This window comes from Gossypium arboreum, chromosome 9, assembly GCF_025698485.1.
Source record: "Gossypium arboreum isolate Shixiya-1 chromosome 9, ASM2569848v2, whole genome shotgun sequence".
Lineage (NCBI taxonomy): Eukaryota > Viridiplantae > Streptophyta > Magnoliopsida > Malvales > Malvaceae > Gossypium > Gossypium arboreum.
In genome coordinates this window covers 73,876,852-73,889,185 of record NC_069078.1, presented here as the reverse complement: position 1 = coordinate 73,889,185, position 12,334 = coordinate 73,876,852, and positions in this window count along the sequence as shown.

The following is a 12,334-nucleotide window of genomic DNA, read 5'->3' as shown; positions in this document are numbered from 1 at the left end:
TATAGGGAACAGATCGAAGATAGCAGATCTGACATTCCTGTGCTTACAGCGAAGCAGATCGAAGATTTCAGCATGGCATCCCTGTATTTATAGGGAACAAGTTGAACATAGCAGATTTGACTCTCAGATGTTCTCAAATATAGCAGATCTAGCTTTCAGATGTTTATACTGAAACAGATCCAAGATGATTTGGTATTCTTGTGTTTACAAGGAACAAATCGAGGACATAGCAGATTTGACTCTCAGATGTTCTCAAATATAGCAGATCTAGCTTTTAGATGTTTATACTGAAACAGATCCACGATGATTTGGTATTCTTGTGTTTACAAGGAACAAATCGAGGACATAGTAGATTTGACTCTCAGATGTTCTCAGACATATAGCAGATCTAAACTTCAGATGTTTATACTGAAGCAGATCCAAGATGATTTGGTATTCTTGTGTTTACAAGGACCAAATCGAGGACATAGCAGATTTGACTCTCAGATGTTCTCAGACACATGGCAGATCTAACCTTCAGATGTTTATACTGAAGCCAGATCCAAGATGATTTGACATTCTTGTGTTTACAAGAAACAAATCGAGGACATAGTAGATTTGAATCTCAGATGTTCTCAAACAGACTCCAGATGGTTTGGCATCCTTGTGCTTACAAGGAACAAATCAAAGACATAGCTGATTTGGCTTTCACATGTTTACGAAAGCAAATCTAAGATGATTTGTCGTCTCTATATTGTCAGAGAACAAATCGAAGTCAGGCATCTCCACTTCAACAGGGAGCAGACTCAAGATGGTTTGGCATCCTTATACTCACAAGGAACAAATCAAAGACATAAGTAGATTTGGCTTTCACGTATTCGCGCTGAAGCAAATCTAAGATTAACTTAGCATTTTTGAAACGAATTGAAGAAGCAGATTTTGCATCTCTATATTCGGGCGGGGAGGAGATTGAAGAAATCAAGCCTTGGCGAACCCGGGCAAAATTGGTCCTTTTATAGTCTTTGCTCTATTCCTGTTACACAGCAATGAGCAAAGAGGGGCAGCTGTAGACACTCAATTTTGCCCGGCCCATTTCAGTATTTAAAATAATAAACCCCCAAAAAATAAAAATAAAACAAAGTCCAAGTCCAGTACAAAATTACAAATATAATTTGGCCCGATCGGAATGGCCCATTGCTTGAAAAGATTTAAGGTCCATTTACAAGCTTGAGTCATATGGAAATATAATCTTCAATGATATGCAATCTTAGATGTGATATGCAATCTTAGATATGATACAATCTTAGATATGATTGCAATCTTAGATATGATACAATCTTAGATATGATTGCAATATTAGATATGATATACAATCTTAGAAGATATGATTTTGTAATCTTGGAGATTTAATTTGTAGATATCCTTTAATCTTAACCGTTGATGTAATTGATCTGTACCGTTGGATTTGGGGAGGCTCAACTATAAATAGAGGCCTCTCCCTTCATTGTAAAACACTTGGAGTTTTGGGAAGCAATAAGAATTCTTGAGAGCATTCATTTAAATTTCTCTCCCTCTTGCGTTCTTACTCTCTGTGGTTTGTTCTTATTTTATTCTTCGTCTATCTTAGTTTTTCAACCTTTTTTTTATTTTAGTTTCTTCATTTTTCAAATATGTATATTTTTCCTATCTTTTATACATTTGATTATGTATTTTATATATCATAATATTTAACCTTTTATATAGTTTATTTTCAAATATATTTTCTATGCATGTATATATATTATATAATCATTTCATTATAAATATAAATTCTTTTACTTATTTGATATTTTATACATTATTTTTCTAAACCAATATATTTTATATTTTTATATAATTATTATTCTTATAAATATATTTTTATTATATTTTAAATTTATTATTAAATATCACATTTTTTATATGCTCATTCTATTTATCAATTGTTTATATTATACATATATTTTTAAAACTTATGTTTTTAATTATTATACAATATTTGTTTTACTTTAGAATTAATGTATTATTGTTATGGTATGTATTTCATATGTTATGTAATATCTTAGACTTTTATAATTTACTTTCAAATGCATATTTTTATATATGTACATTGATATATTGTATTATATGCATCATTTCATTTATTAATCCATTCATGTGTACATTAGATTATTGGATTGTATATTTTATATTTTATGTAGATTCTATTTATTCATTTGCTATGCATGTCATCTATTTTACTCATACATATTTTACACATTAATATTTACCATGTTTTTTATATTATTTAATGTTTTATTTATGATATATTGTATATAATTAGTGCATTTATTATGCTTTCTTTTGGGTATATTCCTATTTGCTTAGCATGATTATTTTTATTATTCTATTTTACCCTCTATATAGTGATTGCATTTATATAAAGTGTTATAATACTTTGTAATATATGCTATTTGAATATCTATGTTTCGTAATATAGAATTGTCACTCTAAAAGGTCATTTAAAACAATATTTAAAAGTTTTATAAAAAAAAGGCAATGCTTAGTATTTTAAAGCTTCGAGAAAAGTAGTGCCCTAACTTATTGGGTTGCAACTTTTCTCGTTGAGTTCGAATAGTCAAGTACCCTTCTAAGTTTTTAAGATTTTCAAAATACAAGCAACTGTCTTGGAATTTCAAAGCGTTGTGTCCTAACTTATTGGATGTGGCGATTTGTCGTTTCAAGATAGGGATTTCCAAAAGGTTAACTTAGTGTCAATGTTTTGATACGAGTGAACCCAAATTTTCAAAATCAAAGTATTTTAAAGAGGATTACATCTTAAAATTTTTTAAATTTCCGACATTAAAGACATTTGATAATCAATTAGGTACCAATTTTTGGACGTTACGAGGGTGCTAATCCTTCTTCGTACGTAACCGACTCCCGAACCCGTTCTTTTATTTTGTGGACCAAAACTAATGATTTTAAAACGAAATGTTTTAAAGGTGATCCAATCACACCTAAAAAGATTGGTGGCGACTCCCGTTTTCATTTTTTAAAATCGATTCCCATTTTCCAAAACTTGATTTGAAAATGGTTTCGACAGTGGCAATGATCAGAGAAAGAATTAACCAGATGTTGAACTACCACTTCAGGAAACAGAGCCATCCGACTTGCATTAGCAGCCCCCCATCAAGTCGTTCCCGTATATTTGTTTCAGGTAGATTCCCCCTCTCCTAAGTAAACCACCTCCCTGAAAAACCCACATCATTTAGTTGACAATCCTCTAGCATTTTCCGGAACAATTCGATCCTTCTTTCTTCTCTAGGTAAGCCTCCTTGTTTTTCGAAACCATACATAATTTCATTAAAGTCTTCACAAACAAACCAATGGGTATTTTCATCGCGATTAAGAGTTTTCAGTACAGCCCAAGGGTCTTCTCTATCTCGAGCATAAGGGGTACCATAGAAGCCCGTAAAACTCCACTTCCCACTGTTTTTTACGTCATCCACGATCACATCAATGTGCCTCTTGGAAAAACTTTTAAGAGTTATCTCAATATAATTTCTCCATGCCATACACAGCCTCCTCTTGTTCCATCCGAATCAACTTCAATTCCATTTGCAAAGCCACAACTTCTTCGAACTCTCTCCATTTGTAAACTACAAAGTTTAGTCTCTATAAAGAAGACTAATTAGGGATTAAAAGTCTTCAGCGAATGCTGAAGTCTCCTAATTGTTTGAGGTCTCCCTAAACCCCAAACATTTCAACTTAAAATTTTCATTGAGTTCGGTCGGCTTGCCTTTTGGCAGCCGCCGAAATATAAGATTGCGTTCCTTCACTTTCCTATTTCTGGACAGCACCTAACTGTTATCATTATTTTCTACGGAATTATCAAATTCAATTCTAGATCTTTTCTTCCCTTCCTCTCCTATTAGTGTTGGGTCCTCCAAATCATGCTCCATATAATCATAAGATTGCTTTAGCAATACCTCCACCACCCTTTGATTAGAATCTGACTATCCCCCTTCTAAATTAAATCCAAGAACTGGGTCCACGCATCTTCTTTTATTTTCCATTCGCCAATACCCATTCCCTCCTCCTTCAAAACATCCCCCATCGTCTCCCATTTTTCCCTCCCCATCCCTTCTCAGCCATATACTGCTCATTGCTAATGCTCTACGGGTCTAAGCTCGTAAAGACAAATCCCATCCCATTTCAGCTACTTCCACACCAAGTGTCATCTTTGCTTCACAAAAGGGGTCGCTATGGTCTAATCTTCCGCAGAAAAAACAAAATAACAATAATCGCTCATATTTGAAATTGACATATGACCTTCTTCTAGAAAAAAAAATCTGTTTCTTCGTTTTTAAAGGGGGTCTGACATCAATTTGGACTCTGATCCTCATAAAATTCCTATTCTCCTTACCCAAATTAGAGCCATCATATTCTAAAAAACCCCTAAAAAATTCCTCATTTGAACAGCCAAACTTTCAGAAATAACCCATTGGGGACGTCGTGAATTTGATCCCAAAATGGCGTCATAACTAAGGGTACTTGTAGTGGATCCTCTCCCCAATTCAATTTATAAAGAAGCAACAAATGATTGTTGAAGGTCCAAGGAGAACCCTTAATGACCCTTTCCAGATCTATAATATGAAAAAATTGGAACAAATACCTTTTCTCTCCCAGATCTCGAATCTGAACGTCCCAAACTGGATGCGACAAATTAGCCAGAGTACTCCTCATTACTGGAAAGTGAATGACACTAGCGGTTAGAAAACAACCCACAAGTTGGAAAATCTCCCACCTTCCTTCTCTGTTAAGATCTGGTTGTATTTGCAAAACTTTATCTTCTTCATCATTAATTGAGAGTTGAGCCAGTTCGTTTTCCATCTTTGCAGGTACTATCACAGGCTATACCTTCTATCAACAGTGTACAAGAGAACACAGCCAAGAAGCGCCGCCTCCACGGAACAAAAACCAAAAAAAAAATCAATAAAACCCTAACAACTTGCCAGAACGACAGACAGTAGCGTGCCAAGGATGACAGACCTTTATTTTAGACTCTTATTTTTAACATTAATATATTAAGAAGTTAATATATTATCTTAAAAATAAATTGATAAATCATAATTTATGAAAAATTATTGTATCATCAACCATAATTTATAAATCATAATTAATATATTAATAAATAAATATTTAGAGTAAATATAATAATTATAATTTTAAAGTATGAAAATATTGTTTCACTTTTAAGAAAAAAAGAGGAGATTTTTGTTTTCATTAGACTTAAATTTCATTGGAAAAAAGGATAAAATTGATTAAAATAAAAAAGGTAAACTAATCTAAAATTTTACATTTCATCAATAATTTGAGATAACCTAAGGAATAAATGATATTAAAAATATATCCTATATTTTGACATCTTGACACTATTTGAAAATGTGAAATTATAAGATGATGGGAATGCTTTGAATCTAAACAAATTATTCTTAATTGAATTGTGAGAGGGTATAATTTTACATAATATGAATCAAATACACCCTTATAATTTCGTTCTATGATGACTGGCATTTTAATAATAATAATAATAATAATAATAATAATAATAATAATAATAATAATAATAATAATAATAATCTATACTTTTTATATAAAAGAAAATTGTTTTTTTCCAATATAAAAGGCCCTAATATGTATAGGGTAAACTACAAAAATAGTCATTTTTGTTTGCCTTAGATTACATTTTAGTCACTTATGTTTGAAATGTTACATTTTAGACACTTACATTATTATTTTGTTACAAAGTGGTCACTCTACCGTTAAACTCCGTTACCTCCGTGACGATAGTCCTACGTGGCAGTCTAAATGAGTTTTAAATGCCAACTTAGATGTCTATTTGCTGGGACGAAATTAGGTTTTTAAAACCCATTTGGACTACCACGTAGGACTGCTGTTAGGGAGGTAACAGAGATTAACGGTAGAGTGACTATTTCATAACAAAACGATAACATAAGTGACTAAAACGTAACATTTCAAACATAAATGACTAAAATATAATCTGAGGCAAACAAAAGTGACTATTTTTGTAGTTTACCCTGAAAGTTATGAAAAAATATGATGAAATGTTAGTTTTTTAAAATATTTTAATTAATATGTGTTGGTACATGGTATTTGTAGAGATGGAGAAGGAGGAGAGGGGTGATGTCGAAGGTCGGTTCACCCATTCTAGGATCGAGAGTTGGACAAGTAGAGGGGCTTAGGCAAATGTGATAGATGATTTAGTGTACTAGGGTTGAAAGTAGATGAGTTCCCCTATAATGTTGATACATTTGGGTATTTATAGGTAAGTAAGTGTTATTACCCAACTACGTCACTCATTGGGCCATGGATAACCCAATGAAAAGTCCATCTGAGTTCAAATTAAGGTAGGGATATAATAATAATCCCCCTAGTTAAGAGGTAGATTATAAAGTGACCTTGCCTCGAGACCATCTGCAAGTTATCCTCGCAGGTGGTAGCTGTTGCAAGTAAAGTAGCGGGGTGGAGGATACAATTTATTGGTCGGATGACATGGGAATGTACGGTTTCTTGTGAGGCCATTGAAATTTATTTGTACCCTGAATAACACGTTGATGGATGGTGTTTTTATTAGAGTGGTGAGTTGTCAAATAGAGGGTTTGAATTTATACAATGGAGATGTATTGTGTGTATGTTGTGGATGTAATTATTGGATATGTAAAATAGAAGAGGTTCAAGCCATTCATTGACAATGTAAAATGTAAGATATGCAACCCATTCATTGGTAATATGAAACGTAAGAAATGAGTTTTTATGAGTAATATTTGAGTAAGTACTTACGAAAGGTGGTATTACAATGTTGATCTGAAAATAATTGTTGATTTAGAGAGATAAAGTGCATGTGCTCGTAGTTATAAAATTTGTTCATTAACCTAACTTTGAATTTTATGAATAAGATATACCTCACCTCTACCAAGAGTCTAAAGGGGCCCAAATGTTGAAGATATACCTCACCTTGGTTGAGAGCCTGAAGGGCTAGCCGAGAGGGCTCGAATATTGGAGATATGCCTTACTTTTGCTAAGAACCCAAAAGGTTCATAGAGGGGTTAGAATGTTGGAGAAATGCCTCATCTCCACTGAGAGCCCGAAGGGTTCATAGATGGGCTCAAATGTAAGTCTATTGTATTACTGTAGGTCTATTGTATTACTGTATCTATTGCAACTCAAAATTATGTGGAGAATAACGAATGTCTTGCTTCCAAATGCACAGGGGAGGCTTACAGTAAGTAATAAAGTAACCCTGCTTCTAATAGCATAGAGGGAGGCTTACGAAAGGTAATAAAGTAACTCTGCTCCCAAACACATGGGAGGAGGCTTACGAAAAGTAATAATATAACCTTATTCCTAGACGCAAGGGGTAAGACTTACAAAAAGTAATAAAGTGACCTTGCTCCTAAACGTATAGGGGGAGGCTTACGAAAAGTGATAACATGACGTTACTCCCAGATGTATAAGGGGAGGCTTACAGAAGGTAATAAGATAACCCTATTCCTAGATACATGGAGGGAGGCTTATGGAAAGTAATAAAGTGATCCTATTCTCAAACGCATGGGAGAGGCTTATGAAAAGTAATAAAGTGACCCTACTCCCAAACGCATGGATGGAGGCTTACAGAAAGTAAAAAGATCTTGCTTCAAGACACATAGGGGAGGCTTACGATAAAAGTCACAGGTCAATTGCACTATTGTGGCTTTTGCAATTCAGAATTACGTGGAGAGTACGGTTCTACTACATCAAATCACGTCAACCAAGTCTAATCAACTTGAATTTACATAATGAAAATCGTGTCGAATCATAACTTTCAACCAAGCCTACTCGACTTGAACTTACGTGATGAAAACCGTGTCAAATCACTACCATCGGCCAAGATTACTCGACCCGGATTTATGTAATGAATGTTTGTTGAGCTTTCCTATAATGCAAAGAACCTCATTATATAACCTTTAGATGTGTGAGTGGACATATGATATATGTCTAACAGTTCAATTCATCTTGACAAACATCTCTTCCAGGCATTTCGTCAAACACCCATACCCTTTTTTATTCAATAATTTTCCCAACATTCGTATAAAAATTGATTGAAATAATTCAAATAAAGACATGTTGCTTAAACCCATGTTTCCAAACATGGCCTTGAACACTTTCTCCAAAACCAAATTAAAAAACCTAACAACAAGCCTTTATCAATGAAGAAAATGTGACACTCATAGGCCAAACTCCAAGTCTGAGCAGATCATTGTAATTATCTAATAGTAAGTTGTGATGGGAAAATGACCATGGGCAAGACCTTTAATTAATGCATTATAAACAAAACATTGGGTTTTTCTACATATCAACACCATATGCACTAATCATTATATTGTATGCCACATGACAACACCAAAGACTCCATAATTTCAACACACAAAATACCACTTTTCCCAACCATCCCAAGAATTGAAGTCTGTGCACCAGACAACCTTCTTTCTTTATTCAATGTTCCAACTCAACTTAACAAGGCATTCTCGAATAAAGATTCAAAAGAGAGAGCGGTGTCGATTCACCCACTCTAGGGTTAGGAGTCAAACAGGTAAAGGGACTAAGGTAGAGGTGGTAGAGGGTTTAGTGTATTAAGGTTGAGAGTGGATGAGGTCCCTCACAATGTTGATACCTTTGGCTATTTTATAGGTAAGTGAGGGTTCAAACCCAACTATGCCACTCAGTGGGCCCTGAGTGGCCAAATGGAGGGTCTAATTGGGTCTAAATTGAGGTAGGTATATAACAATATGTGTTAGGATATAAAGTTGTGGAGAACTTGTTAAGTTGTTGTTAGACTTGTGCTAACAAAGACAACAACAACAAATCCATAAATCTTTTAGCAGTTTTTAACAACCTTTTATTTTTAAACTATTATTGTCATACCAACAAAAACATGTAGGTATCAAATATTAAAACAAAGATAGAAGGACTTATCTTCTATAAGATAAATTGGAGCATGACAAACAGTCTTTAAGATAAATTTAGGAGGGTTCATGCAAAAATATTAGGCTTGAAAAGTAGGCTTGAGCAAAAAAAAAATTAGGCTTGTTTAAAATATGAGTCAAGCTCGGGCTTGAATGCTTAAGCCCAAGTTCAAGCCCGAGCTCGACCCAACGTGATCCGACCCACTTTTTAATTTTTAATGTTTTATATTATGTTATTTTTATATATTATATAATTTATAACACTTTTTTGAACATATATCACATAAAAATTAAATCTATAATAGTAAACATTAAAAATGTTAAGGTGACTACATATAAAATTTTAATAAATAAAAATATATTAAAATTTTAAATTTTAATTAAAAATAATAAAATATATTTTAAATTTTTAAAAATGATATGGGTAGGCTTAAAATAGACTTGAGTTAGCTATTTACAAATATAAATGGACTTGAACAAAATTTTGAAACTTATATTTTGAGCTGTGTTAGACTTGGGCGAACATAAAATGTGTTAATATTATGCCTAAGTTCAATCCGAACCCTTTAACACCTCTATTTTAGTTAATTATCATTTTATTTTTTTATTATCTTCAATCTTTATATTCAATAATAAAAATTTAATTGGTTATAAAAATATTTCAAATATTATTAAATTAAATTATAATTTTTTTGGTAAAAAAGAAGTTTATTACATATTGCAAACCATCAAAAAGTCTATTACCCACACCCTGAATATCATGTTTGATGTGAGCAAAAATTTCTAAAGGACGACTGAGAAATGCTTGCAATCGTTGTGCGCTACAATAAAGCTATAATTTGATTCAAGAATCACGATGCAGCCGAATAGTTGATTTCTTTTTTATTCCATAAACGCCCATAATACCCATTCAATAGCTCCCCTCGAAATGACTATTATGACCAAACATTGAATAGTCCGGAAAATATTATTCCTCAAATGTCCTAAAAAATAACCTTTTGAGTCGGGCAAAAAACACTTGAATACAGTAAACAATCACTTTCCACAAGCACACTTCTCCAACCCCTGAACTGCAACAGCTTAAGACCGTCGTATATTGCCCAAACCTTTGCTTGCTCAATGCTACACTATCCAATATTGTGTATATGAATCCATAGATCCATATGCCGCAATGGTCTTTGACAACCCTAGCCACCAAAGCCATTCCTGAGCCAAGTCTTCTAGCATCATCAGTGTTCAATTTCACCTAACGTGGTGGTGGCGAGGACCATTTGTCAACTGGTGAACGAGCACGACTAGTATGAGCTTGCAATCAGTCTCTTTAATGTTAACTACCTTGCTCCAAGAGGTTTTGACAATATCAAACACGTTAAAAGATTCATTTTTAAAAACAAGGAGATTTCTTTGCTTCGATAATTTCTAGCAAATCACACCAAAAGGGAGTGACAAGTGACATCATGGAAATATAATCCCATGCTATTTCTAGGTTCTCTAAAATCCAAGCTAACAAAGGAAGAGAGAAAAACCTGTCATGCAAATTTGGAGGAAAAAATTGTAACCAAGTCACACGAGCCTTATAATAGTCGAAAACGTGTAGGGTAGTCTCCTCTAAAAGACCACACATATTACATATCCCATTATCAGTCATACTCTTTGGGCACCATTCAGCATTAGTGAGAAGCCTCTCGAGGACAAGCCAAAGAAATTGGTGCACTCGCTGTGGACCAACAGAAAGACTATACTAAGGATTATTTTTTATCTGTTTCTGACTAGGAATCCCATGAGAGGGAACTGTACGTCGTCTTAACTGAAAATTCTCCGTTAGTGGACCATTTCGACATAGGAGAATCCGGTCCGATAGTTAGATTCGGGGGCGGAATACCAGCTATTTTAAGAAAAGAGATATCTAGGTGATGGTGAAGATAACCCCATTTCCAGTCACCACGCTTTTAAGAGGCATATCCTCGTCGATGCCTTTGCTATTAATGCAACGAGACATTAATAGACCCAGGTGTTATTCCAAAATCTGATCCAACATTCATCCCCCACGGACCAGCATAAGCTTTGGTGCAAGAGAGGCCAAACCTTAGCTAAATATCTTCAAACGAAAGAACATCTAGAACGAGATATATCCAATGGGCACTACTCATAAATTTTATATTTGGAACGTAAGATCTTAACCCAGAGAGCTTCTTTATTGGTGACACAATGGAAACCCAATTTTAATAAAAAAAAGGATTCATTTTGTTCTTTCAAGTGCCTAAGGCTCAGACCTCCATTAACTTGCGGTTGGCACTTGGCAGCATTCTTCCCATCTAACTAGTGCCGGTTTCCATTTATAAGCGGATTTCCCCCAAATAAATCCCCGAGCAAATTTCTCAATTTACGAGCAAACACTGCTTGGAATCAAAGTAGTTTGCGTAAAGTAGCTTGGATTGCCAGAAGGACAGATCTGATAAGAATAATTCATCCAGCCATGGATGGAATCTTGGCATCCCAACTATCGAGTCTCTTCCGGATTTTATCCAAAACAAACTTAAACATACAAGTGATTAGTCTCTTATAGAACAACAGCATACCAAAGTAAGTGCCCAAATCTGAAACCTCAATAAAGCCAAGCACATTACAAATATGAGACGCAAGAGTGGGATCGGTATTGCTGGAGAAGAAAACAAAAAGTCAATATCTCTTTGATAGTTCAACCTTGCACCACGTCAGCTTCAGCAAAGAGGAAAAGATTGTCCGCACATAATTATGTATTGTTGAATTAATATATGCAATTTTTACAAATAATTATAAACAAATTTAATTATTAGAAAACAGATCCTCACAAAAAAAATACATCATAATAACTATAACCAAAATTAATCATTAGAAAGCATAATCAGACTAATAATCAAATGTAAATCTGAAAGGACAAGTAATGACCTACCTCTCCAAAAAGGAAAAATTTCAATTCAGTCATCTTACAATCAAATTAATATATAAAAAACTTATATTTTAGTTTATAGGAATATTATAATCAAATCCCAGCCCATATTAAAAAATTTTCTAGATTCACCATTGTTGATAATTAAAATGTATCCAAACTTATGCCAGAATAAATTTATACAAAGTTCACATATAGTGGGACATAAACCAAAATAGATACAGGCACATGGTTTATACAAAATGAGACTTGAACCATGGATCTTAAATTTTCAAGGTCTTAACATTACCATTAAGCTAAGGCCTTATTGAGGGAGGCTGACTTTGCTTGGTGAAGTCTAAGAATTGTTGTTTGCCTCCGACGGACCCCTCAAGGGTTGATAATGTCTTTAGTGGAGAGC